Here is a 20,863-nt window from a genome sequence, read left to right on the forward strand (position 1 = left end):
CCAAGACTTAATATCAAAACCACTTAACTCAACCAAAAACTACACATGTACTCCACTTTGGGGAAAGTTTGGCCATGACTCATTATGTGGGTTAAGCAAAAATAGGATAGAAAGGCTCAGATGGGTTGAGAAGCGAATGTTATGCAGGTATTCAAGCTTTTGGCTTTGTAGCTCCTATTACTAGCAAAAGAAACGCCCTAAATCATTCTCCTAGAGGCTCGTCTTATGTAATCTTGGGGAGCTAAAATGCAAGTCACAAGTTAGGCGATCAATGGTGAGGGTTGTGAGTGAGTCTTACGAGGTTCTTGGCCCTCCTTCGGGATTCATCGCACAAGGGGCAAGGCAATCCATTCATCCAACTCGCCTAATTTCAAAGAGACTCTACCAAAAGTTATCGGTTTCAAGAGACGCCTAAAGTCACAACAGGGCTTCCAAAATCATCAAGTCTAATATAAGGAAGGTCTTCCAATCAAGTCATGAACTCTTTAGCCACAAATCATGCATGCAACCAAGCTATCCTAAATGCAGAAAAAAACAAAAAAAAGGGAAGAAAAAGAATAAAAGAGGAAAATGTTTTTTGTTTTGTTTATTTATTTATTTTTTTCTTTTTTATAAAAATATGTAAAGCAAAAGAAAATGACCAAAAGAAACTACCAAAGCACAGCTGTACAGGTGAAGAGAAGTCAGCAGGGGTGGAGGATGTCAATACCACAACAGAAACAATCACCAGTAACAACCGAAAACCAATGAGACCCCTAACTTCTAACCATCTATGACCCCGAAACTCCCTAAGATACAGACATACAAGCAAGTCCCCCAAGCTTAAGCAAAACTCCGCGCTCGGAGTTGCAAAAGGAGGGAGAGGGAGGGGGGTTAGGAAAAGCTCCTAATAGTTCCCACCATCCCCCCCATCGGGAGGGGGGTAAGGGGGAAATACCCACCAGAGGACCCATCATAGTAGGATGGGTAGTGGGGGTAAGGACGGAATGAAGGCTCCTCAAACGGCCCTTCTCGAGGGTCGAAAGATGGAGGATAGTGGGGATGGTTAGGGAAGGGAGGCTCATGTCCGGAGTGGACATTGGCGAGGTGAGTGCGCCAAGCCACCTAGACACATGGTCCAGGTCGGTGCGGATACCGGCAAGAGTAGCCGTAACCGCACGGTGATTGGCCTCCTGAGAGGCCTGCATCTGCGCTATGGCTGCCATGAAAGAGCCCATGTCGAAGGATTGAGAGGAGGAAGCTTCGGCCACCTCACTCTCAGGAATGCGGTGGTCGGGCCTCGGACCTCTCGGAGCTAGGGATGGGCATGGGTCCAGGACCCTACCTGGACCCTGTTGGACCCAACCCTAATTTAAGGGTCTGGGTCCAACTTTTTCAGACCCTAAGGGTCCGGGTCCGGGTCTGGGTCCAACTTTTTTAGGGTCCGGGTCCGGGTCTTAAAATTTTGGACCCAGACCCTACCCATAGACCCTAAACGTATTTAATATATACATTTTAACTCTTTTTTAAAAAAACAAACTGATTTTCTAAAAGACTAATAGCTAAACTACAACACCAAAACACCCATTCTGAACTCTTATGTAAGTTGTGTTTGTTTCATTTTTTTTAGTTTGTATGTTTGTTTTTTTTTTCAGTTTATATGTTTGTGAATTGTGTTTGTTTCGTTTTTTTAAGTTTATAAGTTTGTGTTTGTTTCTTTTTTTCAATTTATATGTTTGTGTTTGTTTCATGCAAATTCTTGTGTTTCTTTCATGCGATTTTTTGTGTTTGTGTCATGCAAATTTCAGATGATTATTGATATTAATAATACTGAAAATTTGGCCAATTAAAGAATTTAAGCCTGGACCCTCTAGACCCTCTAGATCCTTCAGACCCTAAGGGTCTGGGTCAGGGTCCAATTTTTTCAGACCCTTAGGGTCCGGGTCCGAGTCTGGGTCTGCTAAAAAATTTAGGGTCCGGGTCCAGGGTCCGGCTAGACCCTACCCAGACCCTATCCTTGCCCATCCCTACTCGGAGCGCGTGGAATGCGCTCCCTATGAATGGGCTCAGGGATAGCCCGTGGGATGTCATGGGCAGGGGGAATCCGCCAACGGTTTTCAGCGTCAGCGGGGAGGTCCCAGTTGAAGTCGGGCCCTATAAAACAGTAAGGTCGCCCCCCCACAAGCCAGGTTTCCGTTTCCTTCTGATAACCGCGCAGAAATTTCATCTGCTGCAAACTGGCACCATCCAACTTGTTGGGCTGACCAACAGTAGGCACGCTCGCTTCCAAGCGAGCGAGGTCATCGTGCAGGTCAAGGTAGGACGCTAGTCGGGTGACCATGCCACCACAAAGGATCTCCCAAGTCACCGTTGTGCCCCCCCGAATTTCCTGCAGTCGGTTGAGGAGGAGAGCAGCAAAGTTAATGCGGGCTCTATGGTGGGCACCGTCAGTGGCCAACCAGAGAACCAACAGCTCGTCCTTCCGCAACTGCCCGACTTCCTGTTTAGGAAAGATGGTGTAAACCAACATCCTATGGAAGTATCGGAGAGCAAGGTGGATGATCTCCGACGCTTTGGACGAGTTCGTTCGAAATGAAGTCGTATCGTTGGTGATCTTTGCCCACCACTCTTGCTCATTGTATCCCTGCCAGATGATGCTCAGAGGGGCATCGCAGGGAGCTCGAGGGTCCATCCCAAACGCCTCACAGAATTCGTCAAAAGACAGTGCTCTAGCTTGATTAAACATGCGAAATTGAATAGTTAGAGCACCTGTCACATTACTTATGTGCAACGTACTCAAGAATTCTAGAGTGAGTTGATCATAAGTAGGTTCATGAATAGAAAGGAAGTCCGATAACCCGACATTATCTGCCATTTCCCTTATCATCGAGTTGATGCCAAGGTAGTTGCAGGTAGTGGAGTCATAGAACTTCGTTGGACGAAGTGTGCGCTCAGAAAGTTGTTGAAAAATTTGTTTGTGAGCGGCATTGGGAAACTTTAGAGCATATAGGGGAGGGGGATGCGAGCTAGACGAAGGTCCTTGTGAAGAAGACCCCGTCTTTGCTCGCTTAGACCGGGATGAGCCTTCACCACCACTTCTTCCCATGGTGAAAAAGAATTTTTTGTTTGGCAAAAAGGGAAGGAGAAGTGATGATCTGCTGCAAAGACACAACCACAAAGCGGACTCTCTACACAAAGAAACACGCAAAAAGAAAAAAAAAAAACGAAACCACACAAAAAGAAAAATCAAACCACACAAAAGGGAAAACACACAAAAAGAAAGAAAAATAAAAACTAAGCCTAAGATCTACCAGCTAGCCATCCACAATTAGTAGCAACAAAGTTGCTAGCAATCAAGAGTTTCACCACTCAAAGAGACTTTCAAGCCAATTTCACCAAACCAACCACAATTATGCACAAAAATCAACAACACCGAACAATTTTTGCAATGTAGTTCTCAAAAAGTAAGAATATTATGAATTTATCACAAACCACAAAAATTGCACTTGTTCACCACATCACCAAACACAAATATGACCAAAGTTCATGAACAATCAAAAGAAATTAAGGAAAACAAGCATGCAATCAAAAAGAAAACACACTAGAGGTCCAATTTAGTTGATTATTGATGAAAAAGCAAAGATTAGAAGGGAGTTACCAAAATGGAGATGAAAATCCCCAATTTTGAAATCCTAGAAATCGAATCCTTGCAAAACCCCCAATTTTTGTGCTTTGAATGTTGTAGAGAAGATGGTGGTGAAGATTCCGGTGATATTTCCCGTTAAAAGTCGCCGGAAAAAGGGTCGTGGTGGCCGGATCTAGAGAGGAGCAAGAGAGAGAAAGTGAGTGAGTGTGAGAGATAGTTCGAAAATATGAGTAGAAGAGGAGAGAGAGGCCCGAAAATGAGAAGTAAATCACGGTTTTCTGTTGCCCAGCCGGGTTGGTGCGGGCGCACCTCCTTCAGGTGCGGGCGCACCAATCGATTTTAAAAACCTTCAAAGCGTTTGGTGCGGGTGCACCATCCCGAGGTGCGGGCGCACCAAACCTTCTGTTTTTTCTGAAAATTTCTGGAGAGCTTGGTGCGGGCGCACCATGTACATGTGCGGGCGCACCAAAATTTCTTTCGAAATATGTTCCCTTTGTGCGGGCGCACCTGGAGAAGGTACGGGCGCACAAAACTTTCTGTTTTTTCAGAAAAAATTCCGGAGGATATTGGTGCGGGCGCACCACATTTTTCGTCAAAAATTTTTTTGCTTGTGCGGGCGCACTTTGAAGAGGTGCGAGCGCACAAAACCTTCTGTTTTTCTTCTCAAAACTTCCGGAGAATTTGGTGCGGGCGCACCATGTAGATGTGCGGGCGCACCATGTAGATGTGCGGGCGCACCAAACGTTTTTTCGAAAAAAAATTTTCTTTGTGCGGGCGCACCGTGAGGAGGTGCGGGCACACAAAACCATCTGTTTTTCTCACTCTTTCGTTTTCGAATCACTCATTTCACTTAACTTTTCACAATAACTCAGATGTCCCAATGTAGCTCTCATGGCTAACTGATAAATCAAAATTCTAACTAACAGACAAAAGAAAAATGAACTAAAATAATAGAAAAGGAAGAAAAGAAACGGGTTGCCCCCCGTATAGCGCTTGTTTTAAGTCTTTAGCTAGACTAAAAAGGATACTTCCATCACAAGAGTCGCTCAGGTGAGCGGAGAATCAAGCAACCAATTGAACCAACGGCATGAGAATCATGATAGAACTTCAACCTTTGCCCGTTAACCCAAAAACCGTTCTCACCCATAACTTCATAAGCTCCATATGGAGTAGTCTTCAACACAGAGAAGGGACCCGACCACTTGGACTTTAACTTTCCGGGGAAAAGCTTTAGTCTTGAGTTGAACAGTAAGACCTTGTCCCCAACCCGGAAATCTCGTTGTTGAATCCGGTTGTCGTGCCATTTCTTCGTTTGCTCTTTGTACAGTCTAGAACTCTCATAAGCATCAAAACGAAGTTCCTCCAGCTCTACTAGCCTTTCTTTTCGAGCTTTCCGCCAAGTGTAGATCCATGTTGAGCTCCTTAACTGCCCACCAACCTTGTGCTCAAGCTCAACCGGCAAATGACATGCCTTGCCATACACAAGGCGATAGGGAGTGGTGCCATGGGCGTCTTGAAAGCCGTGCGAAGAGCCCAAAGAGCGTCATCAAGCTTCAAAGACCAATCCTTTCGTCCTATTGACCACTCTCTAAGGACATTCTTAACCTCTCGATTCGAAACCTCAACTTGGCCTTGTGTTTGGGGGTGATAAGGAAGACCTACTTTGTGATTCACCCCGTATTTCTTCAATAGTGCTTCTAATTGCTTTTTGGCGAAGTGTGAACCGCCATCACTGATCAAATACAGGGGCACCCCAAATCGAGGGAAGATGATCTTCTTCAAAAGCTTGGTGACTACCTTATGGTCATTGGTGGGAGAGGCAATGGCTTCCACCCATTTGGTCACGTAGTCGACCGCAACAAGAATATATACATTCCCACAGGAAGGAACGAATGGGCCCATAAAGTCGACCCCCAGACATCAAACGGCTCAACCTCAAGAATGTTCTGTTGAGGCATCTCGTGTCGCTTTGTGATGCCACCACTCCGTTGACATCTATCACAAGCCACCACAAATGTTCGGGCATCCTTTTGCAATGTTGGCCAGAACATACCACATTGGAGCACCTTAGCAACAGTTTTGCTTGCTCCACCGTGTCCTCCACATGCCAAAGTATGGCAATGATGCAAAACGAGGCCATCTCATGATTAGGAACACACCTCCTAAACACGCCATCAGCACACTTCTTAAAAAGGAGCGGGTCATCCCAGTAGAACCTCGAAACTTCTTTAAAGAACCGCTTCCTTTGTTGGGAAGTAAAACCATGAGGTTCAATCCCACAAGCCAGATAATTTGCATAATCAGCGAACCATGGAACCTCATTGTTCAGAATGGCGAACAAGGCTTCTTCTCTCAAATCGTCCTCGATAGGAATCTCCTCCAGATTGTCAGGAGGGAGGCGTGAAAGATGGTCAGCTACCACATTCTCCGTCCCCTTCTTCTCTTTCATCTCAAAATCAAACTCCTGAAGAAGCAACACCCACCTAATGAGCCTAGGCTTAGCATCCTTCTTACTCATCAAATACCGGACCGCAGAATGATCCGTATACACCACGCCTTATTACATGTCAAGTAGGAACGGAACTTGTCAAAAGCAAATACCACGCAACATTTCCTCTCCGTAGTTGCATAGTTCCGTTGAGCATCATCCAGAGTCCTACTTGCATAGGCTATCACATGTAGCCTCCCTTCCTTGCGTTGCCCAAGAACAACTCCCACTGAAAAGTCACTAGCATCGCACATTAGTTCAAAAGGCAAGCTCCAATCCGGAGCTTGCACAATGGGGGCAGAAGTAAGGGCTTTCTTAAGAGTTTCAAAAGCCTTAGTACAAGACTCATCAAACGCAAAATCAACATCTTTCTGAAGTAGATTCGTCAATGGTTTGGCTATTTGAGAGAAATCCTTGATGAAACGTCGGTAAAAACCAGCATGTCCAAGGAAAGCGCGAACTCCCGTCACCGAGTTCGGTGGCGGAAGCTTCTCAATAACCGAAACCTTTGCCGGATCTACTTCAATACCCTTTTTCGACACTTTATGCCCAAGTACAATGCCTTCCTCGACCATAAAGTGACACTTCTCCCAATTCAGTACAAGGTTCGTCTCTTGACACCTTTTTAACACACATTCAAGATTAACCAGACATGTGTCAAAAGACGAACCACACACACTAAAGTCGTCCATGAAGACTTCAATGGAATCTTCTAGCATGTCAGAGAAGATTGCTGTCATACACCTCTGAAAAGTGGATGGGGCATTACACAAACCAAAGGGCATCCTTCGATATGCAAATGTCCCATACGGACAAGTAAAGGTGGTTTTCTCTTGGTCATCCGGATGAATGGGGATTTGAAAGAATCCGGAATAACCATCAAGAAAACAGAAGTGTGAATGACGAGCAAGCCTCTCCAACATTTGGTCAATGAAGGGAAGGGGGAAATGATCTTTCCGGGTGGATTTGTTCAGTTTTCTGTAATCAATACAGACTCTCCACCCAGTGACAGTCCTAGTTGAGATTGTTTCTCCTTTCTCATTCTCAACTATAGTCATGCCTCCTTTTTTTGGAACCACGTGAATCGGGCTCACCCACTTGCTATCTGAGATAGCATAGATGATTCCCGTCACGTAGTTTCAAGATCTCCTTTTTCACAACCTCTTTGAGGTTGGGATTGAGCCTTCTCTGATGCTCGATGGAGGAGGCATTACTATCGATGAGATGGATACGATGCATAGCAAGAGAAGGGCTTATCCCCTTAAGGTCATCAATCGAATACCCAATGACATCTTTATATTTTTGCAAAATTCCAATCAGTTTTGATATAGAAATGTCATCAAGACTCGAATTGACAATAACAGGATAAGTACATGCATCATCAAGAAAAACATATCTAAGAGAGGAGGGAAGGGGTTTGAACTCTACCTTGGGAGGAGGCTTAGAACACTCCTCTTTATCAGTGGATGATGCAGCTAGAACCTCAAACGCCTCATCTTGCGTTTCCTCTTCCATGTCCAAGTAAGGGTGTCGGTAAGTGCAGCATACAAATCGTCCCAGAATTATCCACACTCATGGCGTCCTCTACCTCATCTTCTACTAGGCTTACCCGGCAAATTTTCTCCATCATAGGTCTCTTCAGTGTCTTAGAGAACTCAACACCACCCGCTCATTAGCTACCTCAACCGTGATTGTGTCGTTTTTGCAGTTTATCACGGCACCCAAAGTCTTTAGAGCTTCTCTTCCCAGAATAAGAGGAGTCTCAGGATCTTCCTCCATATCCATCACCACAAAGTCGCATGGTACAAACACATGCCCAACTTGAATCGGTATATCCTCCAACTCACCACAAGGGACTCTCACAGTGCGGTCCGCCAATTGAATCGTTTTGCGCGTAGGATGAAGAGGAAATTTCAGGTGCTTTGCAATAGAAAGGGGCATCAAATTGACACTGGCTCCCAGATCGGCCAGTGCACCCTTAGGCTCTAAGTCACCTATCTTCACCGGCAAGGTGAAACTCCCGGGATCTCTTTGCTTCTTGGGCATAGTTCGTTGCACAAGAGCACTCACTTGGTAAGGTAGGGAGATAAGCTCATCTTCAAGTTTTCGCTTATTGGAGAGGATCTCTTTCAAGAATTTAGCATAAGCTGGCATTTGAGACATAGCCTCAAGGAATGGAATGTTGATTTGCAGGCTCTTCATCACATTCAGAAATTTAGTGAACTTGTCACTCAACTTTCTCTCTACCAACCTATGAGGATAGGGAACCGGAGGCACATAGGATTTGGTTGGTGGAGGTGATGGCAATGTGTTTTTGTCACCAACTTGAACATGTGACTCATCTTCTCCTCAACGTCCTCTTTCTCAGTTTCCTCAGCTCCATCCTCCTTCTCAACAACCTCAGCTTCTCCATCCTGCTCTAACTCCCCATTCGGCATCTTAGGACCCGCATAACTTGTTCCCGACCTCAAATGAATGGCTTTGGCTTGATGGAGGTTGGGGTTAGGATGGGTTGGCCGGAAGTTGATTTGTGGGGTGGAGGGATTCTTCTCAGCTACTTGGGCAATTTGGGTTTCAAGCATTTTGTTGTGGGCTTGTAGCTCTTGAAACCTTTGCTCATGGTTTTGGAGAATTTGGTTCATGGATTGGAGTTGTTGGAGAATTTGGAGAGAGGTTGGATCGGAAGATGGTGTAGGTTCGGTTTTTGTTTGGGGAAAGGAAGTTGGAGGGAGGTTTTGGGTTGTTGGTCCTTTGATGTGGAGCTTGGTATGTGTTGGACCCTTGTGAGGAGGAACCACCTTGGTTATAGTTTTGGTTTTGGTTATACCCTTGCGCAAACCCTTGGTTGTGAGCTTGGTTGTACCCTTGTTGAGGTTGATTCCATCCTTGTTGAGGTTGGTTGAATCCTTGGGTGTAGTTTTGTTGAGGTTGTCTCCAACCTCCTTGTTGATTGTTCCTATACCCTTGTTCCTTGATATCCATCTCCTCTTGAATTAATTGCCGCCACATGCTCCGAATGGGTACCTCCACAATAAGAAGTATCATGGTTAGTACCACCACAAATATCACAAGAAAAAGAGTTTACCTGTGAAGGAGTAGACGATGCAAGATTGATCTTGGAGAGCTTCTTATCGAGTTGGTCCATCTTAGCTTGAATTTGATCCATGGGGTCAATTTCAAACTTTCCGCTCTTCTTAGGTTGAGCACCTCTTCGTCTTCCACCCCATGAGTAGTTCTTGATCACTCCTCAATTGTGGACTCAAGTTGTTCTTGCGGGATCTTAGATAGTTGACCTCCCGCTCCAGCATCAAGATTGGCCCGTGAAATCGGATCAAGACCATCATAGAAGAATCGCATGAGTAGATTCTTGTTGAACTCATGGTGTGGGCATGAACGGATCATCTCCTTGAACCGCTCCCAAGCTTCGGCAAGTGTCTCATCGTTCTCTTGCTCAAATGAGGAGATCTTCCTCCTTATGTCCGCAGTCTTCCACTCCGGGAAGTATTTCTTCAAGAATGCCATCGTGACTTCTTCCCATGTAGTGAGGGAATTAGCAGGCAAGCTCTTGAGCCATGACTTTGCTTTTCCGGTAAGAGAGGACCGGAACAGGTGCATCTTGATGTAGTCAGGAGAGACATCATTAGTGGTTATCATGGCACAGATCTCAAGAAACCTGTCGAGATGGTCTAGAGGATCCTCATCTGACCCCCCACAAAACTGCTCTGCTTTCACCATCCGAGTATACTGAGGGTGAATGCTGAAATTTGTAGTGGTGGTAGGGAGTCGAATTCCACCTTGAAGAACATAGGAACCCGGATTTCCGAAATCCCTAAACAGTTGTGGATTTTCTTCACCCATTTCTGATTCAACTTCACTTGATGTACTTGAGATTGGTGAAGAAGGCTCGGAACCCAAAGTCAGATTTCCCAAATTCTTCCGAAGCTTTCGCAACGTACGGTCGATTTCAAGATCTAGAGGCAATGTGGGTGAACCGTGAGTTCTTCTTCTCATGTAACACAACAAAGCTAAGCAGAGGATTAGCAAATAACAACCACAGTTAAAAAGAAAATAAAAGAAAAATCAACTAAGCAAACTAAACTAAAATATACTTCAATCAATAGCACAGTCTCCCCGGCAACGGCGCCATTTTGATAAGAGGTTTTTAGTGTGCCGTTAAGGCACTAAGAACCGCTTTCCAAACAATATTTGTAGTCCTAACAAGCAATTACTAAGAGAATAGTAAGGGCAAGTCAAGGGTCGATCCACAGGGAAAATGGGATTATGGTTAAAGTCTAAGAGTCTAGACTACCTAATTGAAGATTTTGGGGGTTTGAAAGAGTTTTGGTAACAATTAAGACTAACTAATAACTAGAACAAGCAATAATACGAGTTTAAATATCAAATAAAAGACTAGAGTTAAGGTTACTAGTATGAATAAGAAGGATTAATTGTTAATGCGATTGTGGAACGAGAGACGATTATGCAAGGTTTAGTTTCCTCTAAATTACTCTGAGTCCTCTCTCGAATGGTCCTCAAGAGTAATCTTAATCAATCAACTAAATCCTCTCTCGAATGGTCTTTAGTTAATTGATTAAGAGATTCATAAGTTTGGAAAACCCCTAATGAAGGATCCCCTTAATTTCATCCAATATCTTGGTATGAAATTAAGTTGATTCTTGGGGATGATAAAAGAGTTCAAAATCCGATTTAAGAACGTTTGAAATCAAAATACCAAAGTATAAATGTGATCAATATCTATCCTAAGGTCTCAAAACACCAAGATCAATGCATAAACTCTCCATCATCACAATCACATCAACATCATATTTAAAACCCTAATTCATACTTTCACCCTAACCCTAGATATGAAATACTCACTAATCATGGAGTTTAAAGCAATTAAACATTAAAATCTATGACTAATCTAAGGCTAAACATGATTAAGAAATGATTAAACTAATGAAAATCGCAATTCATAAACTAAGAGAATGAAGATCTTAAATAATATGAGAACATAAACAAACACTAAGAGAATGAAATAAAAACTAAAACTTTGAATTGAATTGAATAAAAAGTACCTTGAATGTAAATCGAATCACAAACTATGATCTCTAATCTCAATTACCAATGAAAACTCAAGTGTTTTCTCTCGAATACAAAACCCTAAAATATTGTGTGAAATATAGAATAAAGCGTCCCCCCCTAAACTGAAAAGGAAAAGGCTTTATTGATCGAAATTTTTGTTTCGGAACGCATGGTGCGGGCGCACCATAAGTAGGTGCGGGCGCACCATGCTCAGGTGCGGGCGCACGAATGTGAAGGTGCGGGCGCACCTAAGCTTCTGCCTCAGCTTGAATTCATCCGTCAAAATGTGCGGGCGCACATAGAGTTGGTGCGGGCGCACCAGACGCAGGTGCGGGCGCACCTTGTACTTGGTGCGGGCGCACCAATGTCGTCTGTTTTGTGCTGCAATGTTGGTTGATGGTGCGGGCGCACCAGACGCACCTCAGGCTAACTCTCAGTCTCTAGCTTGTTCCCTCGTGCCATGCCTCGCATTTCTCGGCCCCAAAAAGGGTCATACCTGCAATAGAAACACGAGCAAACATGGTGAAAGCAAATGTGCTAGAAATTCGATCAAAATAGATCGAAAGTCTAGCAAAATGTCACTATGACCAAGTATGATCAAGTGAGTGAAATAGAAGGGAAAAGTGAGGAGAAAGAAGGAAGCTAAGAAAAGGAGAGAAAGGGAGCTAAAACAAGCCAAAAGAAGGTCATAAAGTGCGTTAGAAACGCACTTATCAATGTACCAATTTTATCTCTCCCCCACACTTATTTATAGCATTGCCCTCAATGCAACAAGAGGATGGAAGAAAACATAAAATAAGAGAGATGGAGCGACACAACCTGGCGAGTGACGAGCGGATTCCACAATCTGAAGAAAAGAAAACTCAGCAGCGAAAATACTAGAAATCAAACTCAGTCCTGGCAGAATAGTAAGCGTCTAGTTGTTGTGAATTTGCAACAAAATAAACAATAGCAGTAGGGGTGGACCAATATTAATAAGATAAAGTTCAATAAATAACATTAAGAAAAATAGAAAAAGGAAGAAACAAAAAGAAAATAAAGAAATTCTGGGCTGCCTCCCAGAGAACGCTAAGTTTTCAAGTCTTTAGCTAGACTTAGTTATCCGATTCAGTTGATGTATATAGGGTCCACCAGATTGATGGACTCGATAAGTCCTTCCTCAACATCATTAGACACTGCATGCTTCAGTCGTTGCCCATTAACCATAAGCAGACGACCATCTCGGGGTCAGAAATCTGTACAGCACCAGAGGGAAAAACCTGGTTCACGACAAAAGGACCATCCCACCTAGATCTTAGTTTACCTGGAAAGAACTTGAGTTTAGAATTATAAAGCCAAACCTGCTGATTAGGTTCAAAAGATTTTCTAGATATATTTTTATCATGAAAAGCCTTGGTTTTAGCCTTATATATCTTAGCATTTTCATAAGCATCATTACGCAATTCATCTAGCTCATTTAATTGTAGGCGACGATTAGAACCAGCTTGTTTCATATCAAAATTAAAAGCTTTAGTAGCCCAAAAAGCTTTATGTTCTAATTCAACAGGTAGATGACAAGCCTTTCCATAAACTAGTCTATACGGTGACATCCCAATCGGGGTTTTAAAAGCAGTACGATAAGCCCAAAGTGCATCATTTAACCTTAAAGACCAATCTTTTCTATCAGGCCTAACTGTTTTTTCAAGGATTGATTTTATTTCACGATTAGACACCTCTACTTGACCACTAGTTTGGGGATGGTAGGGAGTTGCTACCTTGTGTGTCACTTATACTTTTTAAGCAATGACTCAAAAGAACGATGAAGAAAATGACTACCCCCATCACTAATAAGTGCTCTAGGTACACCAAATCGAGCAAAAATGTTATCCTTAACAAATTCCATTACTACTTTGTGATCATTAGTCTTAGTGGCTTTCGCTTCAACCCATTTAGAAACATAATCTACCGCAACTAATATATAAGTGAAGCCAAAAGAGGGTGGGAAGGGACCCATAAAGTCTATACCCCATACATCAAAAATCTCAACAATCAAAATAGGGGTAAGGGGCATCATATTACGACGAGATATGGCTCCTGTTTTCTGACATCTATCACAAGCAAGGAAAAATTTTTGTGCATCTTTGAATAAAGTGGGCCAATAAAAACCACTTTGAAGGACTTTAGCAGCGGTTCTACGCCCCCCAAAATGCCCCCCACATGCATATGAATGACAAAAGGTTAAAATATCATGATATTCATTTTCAGGTACACATCTACGAATTACTTGATCATAACAATATTTAAATAAGTACGGATCTTCCCAAAAATAATGCTTAACCTGCGAAAAGAACCTATCTTTCTCTTGTTTTGACCATTGAGAAGGTATCTTACCAGTAGCAAGGTAATTGACAATATGCACAAACCATGGAAGACGTGTATGAGACACGGCAAACAAATGTTCATCTGGGAAATCATCCTGCAGAAAATGGTCAGCATTTTGTTCAAGAATTATCCTAGATAAGTGGTCAGCTACTGAGTTTTCAGACCCCTTTTTATCTCTAATTTCGATGTCAAATTCTTGTAACAATAAAATCCACCTAATTAACCTCGGTTTTGACTCTTTCTTAGATAATAAATACCTTAAAGCTGCATGATCAGAATAGATTATCACTTTTGAGCACAAAAGATAAGAGCGAAATTTGTCAAGTGAAAACACAATAGCTAGTAACTCTTTTTCAGTAGTAGAATAATTTTTCTGAGCATCAGTTAGAGTTTTACTAGCATAATAAATTACATGGGAAACTTTATTTACCTTTTGACCAAGGACTGCACCAATAGCATAGTCAGACGCATCACACATAATTTCAAAGGGTAAAGAAAAGTCAGGGGGTTGTACTATAGGTGCTGAAACAAGCAGAGATTTTAACTTTTCAAAAGACTCCACACATGACTCATCAAATAAAAATGTAGTATCTTTAGCAAGGAGACTAGTGAGAGGTCTAGCAAGCTTACTGAAATCTATCCTTAATAAATCTCCTGTAAAAACCTGCATGTCCTAGAAAAGATCTAACATGTTTAACAGAAGTAGGAGTAGGAAGATTAGCAATAAGATCAACTTTAGCTTTATCTACTTCAATACCCTTCTTAGAAATTCTATGACCCAAGACAATACCTTCATTAACCATGAAATGACTCTTTTCCCAACTGAGAATGAGATTTACCTCTTCACACCTTTTTAAAACACAGTCAAGTTTTCAAACAATCATCAAATGAGGATCCAAATACAGAAAAATCATCCATGAACACTTCTAAAAACTTATCAACCATATCACAAAAAATAGACATCATACATCGTTGGAAAGTAGATGGTGCATTGCATAAACCAAATGGCATGCGTCTAAAAGCAAAAGTACCTGCTGGACATGTAAAAGTAGTTTTCTCCTGATCTTCAGGATAAATAGCCAATTGATTATAACTAGAGTATCCATCAAGAAAGCAATAATAACTTTGACCTGCTAACTTTTCTAAGATTTGATCAATAAAAGGTAAAGGAAAATGATCTTTCCTAGTTGCAGAATTTAACTTACGATATCAATGCAAACTCTCCAACCCGTAGTCTGTCTAGTAGGAATAAGTTCACCTTTACTATTTTCCACAACTGTGATTCCTGACTTTTTAGGTACAACTTGCACAGGACTGACCCACTGTCAGAAATTGGATAAATAATACCTGCATCTAACAGTTTAACTACCTCCTTCATAACAACTTCTTTCATATGTGGATTTAACCTGCGTTACATTTCTCTAGAAGGTTTAGCATTATCTTCTAAAAATATTCTATGCATACAAATAGATGGGCTAATCCCTTTTAAATCAGCCACTGACCACCCTATAGCTTTTTTATGATCAATCAAGACTTTTATGAGTCGTGATTCCTGCTCATTAGACAACTGAGAAGAAATAATTACAGGTAAGGTCTTATTAGATCCCAAAAAGGCATACTTGAGTGTAGATGGAAGAGCTTTTAACTCAAGTTGAGGAGGAGAAATAATGGATGGTATAGCTGGAGACTCAGAAAGAGGTGGTAAAGGTTCATGTTTAGCTACCCAAGAAGAAGTTTCAAGCAAAGGACGTCATTAAGAATTGACAAAAATGTTCTAACACATCACCCAAATCAAGAGAACTTAAGTTTTCACGTGAAATACTAGTTTCTAACGGATCTCTAGTAATAAGAGCGGGTAATGATTCTTCAACTAGTTCATCAATTAAGTCAACAAAGAAACACTCAGATTCATTTTCCAAGGTGGGGTGAGCAGAAGCTTTGAAAATATTAAGTTTGATTCTCATATTTAAAACAGAAACATCCATTTCTCCAGACCTACAATTAATAGTAGCATTAGCAGTTGCTAGAAAAGGTCACCCTAAGATTACTGGAATATTTTTAGATGAGTTTCCAGGCTCCATATCTAACACTACAAAATCAACAGGAAAGAAACCTTTATCAATCTTAATTAGCACATCATCAATCCTACCTCTAGGAACTTTGATAGACCTATCAGCTAATTGTAGAGTACAATTAGATGGTTGCATCTCACCTAAGCCTAATTGCTTATACACAGAGTAAGGAATCAAATTAACACTTGACCCTAAATCTAAGAGAGCTTTTTCAATTTTATGATCACCAATATGACATGAAATAGTAGGAACTCCAGGATCTTTGAATTTAGGTGTTTTGTCAAATTGCAAAATAGAACTTACTTGTTCACTCAAGACAACTTTCTTAGAACAATGAGCTTTAGATTTCCTTTTATAAGTGCACATATCCTTAAGAAATTTGGCATAAGCAGGAATTTGTTTAATAGCATCCAAAAGAGGTAAATTGATTTGAACATGTTTAAAAGTCTCTAAAATGTCTTCTTTCTGCTTATTCTTTCCATAAGGTGAAGGTGCATCTAAAGCTTGAGGATAAGGAATTCTAGGCTCATAAGGAATTGTAATCACAGATTCACCATTTTTAGGGGAAGGGGATTTTTCTTTATTTTCAGCAATTTTAGTCTCTACATTATCTAATTCATCATTGTCATTATTACCTTCCTTGTTAGAAATTTTGTTATCTAACTCTTTACCATTCCTTAAGACCATTACAGCTTTAGTTTGTTCTTGATTAAGGCCTTTAGGATTAGCAATATAACTACTAGGTAATTTTCCATCATCTCTTTTACCTATTGCATTAGCTAACTGACCAAATTTGAGTTTCTAATTTAGCTATGGACTGCGTGTGAGAATCAACAACATGCATCTTATTTTCAATATTCTGAACAGAAGAAGTGATAGTCCCTAAAGCAGAAATAATTTTTTCCATGTCAGAATTGCTACTGCCAGGTTGTGAAGTTTGAGATGCATACCTTTGAGGTTGATAACCAGGAGGATTATTATTCATACCAGATTGGCCCATTTGGTTAAGTCTTTGTCCTTGTTGTGCTTCTCCACTTTGTTGTTTCCATGAAAAATTAGGATGATTCCTCCACCCCGGATTATATGTATTGAATATGGATTGTTGTGGGAGGGAAGCCTTGGGCTGCATGAACCTGTTCCTGTGACACTTCAGAATAGTTATTAGAAAATTTTTGAGATAAGTGAGTAGGACTAGAACATAGCATACAAACTTCATTCGTATTTGGAATTCACATGCATATTGTTCGTATTCACAAGTTGGTCTATCTTTTATCAAAAGATCTACTTGATCCATTTTCTTAGTAAGTGCATCTACTTTATAGACAAGATCATGAGTATGAGAATTTCGTAAATTCCTCCCTTACCCCTAGAGTTCTAGATGCATTAGAGGCACTGGTACTAGAAGTAGCATGTTGTTGTGAAATTTCACTCAAAGTCTCAAATAATTCCCAGGCTCATCACAATTTTTCTGCATGAAATTTCCACCACAAGAAGCATCTACCATTTGTTGATTATGCCATTAAGTCCATAATAAAAACTATGTATAAGTTGCCATTTAGGAATCTCATGATGTGGGCTTCACTTAACAATTACTAAACCGTTCCCATGCTTCATAAAATAATTCATTAGGCTTTTGAGAAAAAGTTGTTATAGCACGTCTCATAGCACTCAATTACCAATGAATAAAATCTCTTTAAAAAACTTTTTGTAATTGAGCCCATGTAGTAACATGCTTGTGATTTAGCCATTCTTTAGCCTTATCTTTTAAAGAAAATTAAATAAACGCAACCGAATAGCATCAAGAGAAGCATTAGCAAAACTAAAAGTAGAACAAACCTCCAAAAATGCATCAATGTGCTTATAAGGATAATCTGATTCAAGGCCATAAAAAGTAGGAAGCATTTGAATATATTGAGGTTTGATTTCAAAATTCCCTTCAACATTAGGCATCCTATTTCCAATTGGTGAAGTGTAAGTGCCAGGGGTGAAATGATCACTAAGCTTAGTTTCACTCCCATGGTGATTTTATTATTCGAATCACAACCACTTATATTATTTCTTTTAAAAGCTCTTAATTCTCTAAGTGTGCGTTCAATTTCAGAATTATATGGTCTTAAATCACACGCAAAGATCTACGACCAAACATAAACTAAACAAACAAGAAATATAAAGATTGGATGGAAAACACCTGAAAGATTGGACTTTAGCAGATTCTCCAAGCTGTATAATTAAATCAGGAGTAGTATCAAGCTGCCTGCACTGCCTGCACAGAGTACACAGTAACTAAAAATCAGTGCTAGAAATAAAAACACAATAAAAACAGAAAAACAAAAATAAGAAGACAACTATGAAAGGAAATCTAGACTAAAAAAATCAGATTTAAGAAATGCAGAATGTAAATATAAAAAATAAAACTAATAACTACAATACTAAGAATTAAAATAATAGACAGATAAACGGAAATATTCTAATACCGTTCCCCGGCAACGGCGCCAAAAACTTGATAGTGATTTTAAGCAAGTTAAAAACCCTATTCTTGCAAGTGAACAAATTCTAGTAAAGTGATAAATATAGGGTATCGTATCCACAGGGAACGTTGAATAAAACTTAGTCTAAGTCATAAATTAACTCGAAGAAGAATAGATAATAAGTGGTTCGAAACTATTAAGACTAATACGAATTAAATAACGAGTATGAGAGATTGAGAAAGTAACTAATAATACGAACAACAATCAATAAGAATGGGTTTCTAGGACAGTCGAATCCACCGTTATTAATATGACCAATAGGTTAATTAGGACGAGAATTATAAGTTTTATGAGCAACCTAAACTCAAGTCCGGATTACTCTACCGTAAATAATATTATGAACAAATAGCATATAATCTATCCATCAAAGCATAAATTATTCAACTAATTACTCAAAATCAATAAGAACCATTGCAAACATCATACTTTAGACTACAAGAACAAATATGTAAATTAGATAACCATTCAAGCCAATAAATAGTCCTACAAGGATTATTATCAACGTAAATGGAGAAACAATAATTGAACAACGTATCTAGAGTTATGCAATCATAAAACCAAATATAATTCTCAAACAATTAAACTATAAAATCAGATTAATAAGGTTTCATCTAAGCCCTAGAATTGAGAAATTAGCTACTCATAATTAGGGAAAACATCACCAAATTAGGAGTAACCATGAAGAATCTCCCGAAGCAACCCGCTGAATTGCCGCCTCGATCCACCACCACGGCCACCGTCCAAGGTTGTTGTTGATGTTCTCTTCTCTCCCCCCTCTGTATCGCTGCTGCCCCCTCTCTTTATAATTGCTCTTTTGCTCCTTGTTGCCCAAGGAGACGATCTCTTGTACGAGATTTCGGGTGTATGAATTAGCAATTTTCCTTCCTTGGATTCATCGTATCAATCTAATGAAAGGAAATATCTTCTCTTTCTTTTGTCCTTGGCTTGCGTGACATGAGCTGCTTATCCAAGGCAATTATATTTTCCTCTTTAGTCTTCTAGATGATGCGTGTCAATTAGTTAGATATGATATGGGCTTCCTTGGTTTTTGCTTCCCATAACAAGTACATTAGGATTATTCATATACTATCCTGCCCAAAACATAGTAGTATCAATTAGTGGAGTATTAAAAAGTTACTTATAAATGGTCACAAGATACCCACTATAATAAATACTAGTAATACATATAAAACATATAAATTAATATCTACTATAGCATTATATGACATAATAACCAAGTATTAAGGGATTAAATTATATATTATTACGCACTTATCAGTAACCGAAGTACATGTTTCCTTAATAAGTGGACGTTACTGAGTCCCCCAATATGCTGAAATCGGCCGAGAATATTCTTCCAAGTAATGCCCTAGAAATTGCGTTGATTCAATCACCAATTCTTGAGCTTTAGCTTAAGAAGTTCGAGTTTCCTCAAAAGAGTATACATTGGAGAGTCTTAGATGCGACTATGCCAAATAATTATCTGATATACTTCAGTGTGGGGAAGACACTACTTTTTGAATTGATAGGGTCACCGTCTAGCTTGTTGTCGGGGTTCAGTTCATAGGAGAATAACATCATGGTCGGATTGTACAAATGGTAAATTCCAGATGAAAGTAGATGGGAAATATGCTAACCACATTGTTAAAGCATAACCATGATCCAATCTTTCCATTACCCGTATCTATCGTTCGTCATCGAGTTATTTTTATTCCACCTCTTAGAAAGATAAGAACTTAAATCGAAAATACTAATAGCATGACGATTCATTTATACAAAAGTTCTACCTTGAGCACACGCAATAGAGCCGTAGACAATCATGTGCCATCCAATCCACGAAATAATTTGATCTATGGACAACGTCGTTGTGGTAAAGGTCGAAATGCCAGATAACTGCATTACGTGTATTGACCCCAAAAATGAGACGATTAGATATAAGTAAAGGTTATGGGTTTCCAGCAAGCAAATGAAGAAATAGACTTCCGATAGAGAGGGAAGAAGATATACAAAAAATGAAATAGAAGGGAATATTTTTTACGTATCAATTCAGCAAGAAATCTTATTTTAAGAGCAAAAAAATTCTGCTCTCATTCTTTCAAGAACGGACTAAAAGGCATAAATAACGTCCCAAAGAATGGTATATCTTGTAGCTCAAGTAAATGTTTCCAATCCATGAATTTACTCCATCCCCTAATAATCGTATATATATCCCTCCAATTTTGTCAATATAGAACTCTACTTGGGTGATAACTACAATTATCAAGCTAAGTAGTGTTTGTAGTTGACTACAATAATCATGTAGTGTTTGCAGTTGAATAATAAGTTGTCTAGTTTTTCTTATAATAAATGACATAAATGACGTTTAGACTCTCAGTAAAAAAACACGATATGCCATTCTTTCCCATTATTAGCTACTATGTTACAAAAGATATAGTTTTAGAACATTTAATTACACCGACATCAAAGGGAGCCTAACAAAAAACTAACAATCTTACCTTTGTGGCTCTGCATCTATGCCTACGACACTAGTGGGATTAGTTGGCTTAAGCAAAAAGTTAATATATGATACATCGACTTTTGTTTCCTAGATAAATAAAAACAACGGGTGATAAGAAGTTACCAACCAGTGAATATAAGGAATTGTCGGGCTGTCGCTGGCATTGAGTGTCTGACAATTCCAAGACAGGATATCTGTATCGAGTGT

General features: G+C 40.1%; 2 non-coding genes and 1 pseudogene across 2 annotated transcripts; 2 read left to right on the plus strand and 1 right to left on the minus strand.

Annotated features, from left to right (window-relative positions):
• Nucleotides 1-1,990: 1,990 nt before the first annotated feature.
• On the minus strand, nt 1,991-19,834 carry LOC104884841 (uncharacterized; annotated as a pseudogene).
• LOC125492089 (small nucleolar RNA R71) lies at nt 9,487-9,593 on the plus strand. The gene has a single exon (XR_007268536.2). It is a non-coding gene; the product is annotated as a small nucleolar RNA R71 (small nucleolar RNA).
• On the plus strand, nt 17,193-17,297 carry LOC125492185 (small nucleolar RNA R71). The gene has a single exon (XR_007268629.2). It is a non-coding gene; the product is annotated as a small nucleolar RNA R71 (small nucleolar RNA).
• Nucleotides 19,835-20,863: the final 1,029 nt, after the last annotated feature.

This window comes from Beta vulgaris, chromosome 7, assembly GCF_026745355.1.
Source record: "Beta vulgaris subsp. vulgaris cultivar EL10 chromosome 7, EL10.2, whole genome shotgun sequence".
Lineage (NCBI taxonomy): Eukaryota > Viridiplantae > Streptophyta > Magnoliopsida > Caryophyllales > Amaranthaceae > Beta > Beta vulgaris.